Genomic DNA, 2,500 nt, shown 5'->3' on the forward strand with positions numbered 1-2,500 from the left:
ATACAAGGTATAATAAGACATACAAATATTGTTGATATGTGCAAAGTAACCAAAGTAGCTGATGCTTTGTTGCATGCAGAAGCAAGAATGGCATAGTGGTGAGAGCACCCGCCTCCCACCAAAGTGGCCCCAGTTAGATTGCCAGACTCAGTGTTACATGTGGGTTGAGTTTGTTGGTTTTCTACTCTGCTCGTAGAAGTTTTTCTCCAGGCACTCCAGTTTTTCCCTCTCCTCAAACACCAACCTACTATTTAATATGAGTTGATTTAATTTTTTGATTTCTATGCAGTGTCTCCAACCAGTGCCTCAGCGCAAAATACAGTTGACACTTTCATTATTATTATTATCATTATTATTATTATTATTATTATTATTATCATCATCATCATTATTATTAATTTTGTAAGTGTAAGTAGTCGCATAAGGAGAGAAAGGTCTTGTGGGAGTGTTTTGTCAGAAGTTGGTGGGAAAAGGACAGGAGTGTACATCAAGAAGGTACAGGTTTTGTGGGGTAAAAAAGGTTTGAATGTGCAGGAAGAACCCAGTTTCATCTCACAGTCAAAATGCAACAAGCTGAATAGTTTGTTGACTAAGATGGAGAGCAGTGAGTTTGAGGAGATGATAACGGATGAGATTGGAGAAGATGGTGATCAGCGAAGCTGAGTGGAATGAGTTGTTTGGGAAAGTGATGATGAAGAAGTGTTCGTGGGATTTGCTGCTGAAAATGAGGAGGGATGTGAGTCTTACAGAGTTAACGGCTGTGGGTGAAGGAGACGAGTTCAAGAGTGAGGTAGATTTCGAGGTTGCTAAAGGTGGAGGTGGAGAGAAGGAAGACATGATGGTGGAGGGTATTGACAGAGGTACCCATCAAGGTAGTTGTGGAGAAGCTGGATTGTTTTAGCATTCAGGATGAGGAGAGGGAAGGAGGTAATTCACAATATGCAAGCATTCTTTGGTAGTGAGGAGTTAGTTGAGGTTCCTGGTTTGAAGGCTCAGGAGGAAAGTGAATTTAGAGAATGATGAAGGTTGTGGAAGAGCTCATGCATAATCTTGTGAAGGATGGGATGTTAGTGTTGGAGATCAATAGGATTTTGTATACTGAGTTGAATGTAGTCACAGACAGGTTGGGGTTGGTGGGGAAGAAGAAAGGTAACAAGTTTCAGAAGAAGAAACCCAGATGGCAAAGAAGAGCACTGTGGAATGGTGTCAGGATTTGGCAAGGATTGAGGAGATGAGGAAGGGGGCTATGCTTGGGAGGAAAGTGATGGATTGGTTGAATATTAGGTATCAGTTTGTCAAGAAGGGGATGCTTGTGGTGAGTTTGTTGTTGAAGATGAAGATCCAGCCTGGGACACAAGAATTTGGTGGTTTGTTGACAACTGTACAAAGGTTAGACAGAACGTCTTGTTCCTTGTATTCTTAAGAATATTTTGTTGTAATTATTACGGGTATTTTTGGTTGTATGGCAAATTGGATCATATTCACATGTTAATTTGCACCTAATAAGTAATAAATCATTATTATTATTATTATTATTATTATTATTATTCAAGAATAACCAGAGTCAGTTGTAAAAGGAGTTCGGAGGCAATTCTGTTCTGAAGGGGTAATTGGTCAAGAGACGAGAGGTATAAGGAGGATGTTAGTTGGTTGGATGAGGAAAGGGACAGGATGGGTAATGTGGAGATGCAAGAAAAAGTGAAGATTTGTGTTGAGGATGTGGAAAATGACATTCCGACCATTGTGAATTGGAAGGCTCTGGTTTTGGATTGAAGCGATCACAAACTGAGGGATGCATCTATAGATGAGGGAGAGGTTGACAATGTTTGGGGCATTCCACAAGAAGGGGAGTGTAGTGAGGTTGTACATGAAGAGGGAAGATGGTAGGAGGGGATTGATCAATTTGCATAATTGTGTGAAGGAGCAGGAACTTGGTTGATTTTTCCTCACAGGATGTCAACACTTGCACACTTATTCAGCCCCCAAATAAGTCCGATGTCTTCGAACAAGTTCTTTGTTGTCTTGGTTGTTAGTCTGTAAGGCTTTTTGCGCAGACTTGTGATATCTTTTTAAATCATCTACGTATAGTAGATGCGTTATTACTATTATTATTATTATCATCATCATCATCATCATCATCATCATTATCATCTGTTGTTGGTCACTGGACTACAGTCTGATTGAATTTAGAACAGGAAGACATAAATGTGAGATAATAACAGTGTAAATTAAAACTGAATTGCAAACAATACTTATTTATAAATAGTCAAATATTAACATAGTTACATACCATTGTGTTAACTTGATTAAGAAACAAGATAAAAAACTGGCGGAGTACACTGCAGGTAGCAGGTCATTGTTTCACCATAGCTGAAACAACCCAAACCGTTACTAATGCTAACATTAGGGTTAGATAATGTTTAAGCCTAAAGTTAAAATTTTTGTAAAGGTTTGGATTGTTTCAGTTGTGGTAAAACAATGACCTGCAACCCTGTCTTGC

General features: G+C 39.0%; 1 protein-coding gene across 2 annotated transcripts in view; it reads right to left on the reverse strand.

The window, feature by feature from the left end:
* LOC137975962 (uncharacterized) overlaps positions 1 to 2,500 on the reverse strand; it is a 53,895-nt gene that overhangs the window by 4,838 nt on the left and 46,557 nt on the right. The window lies entirely within an intron of this gene.

Source organism: Montipora foliosa, chromosome 11, assembly GCF_036669935.1.
Source record: "Montipora foliosa isolate CH-2021 chromosome 11, ASM3666993v2, whole genome shotgun sequence".
NCBI classification, from domain to species: Eukaryota; Metazoa; Cnidaria; class Anthozoa; order Scleractinia; family Acroporidae; genus Montipora; species Montipora foliosa.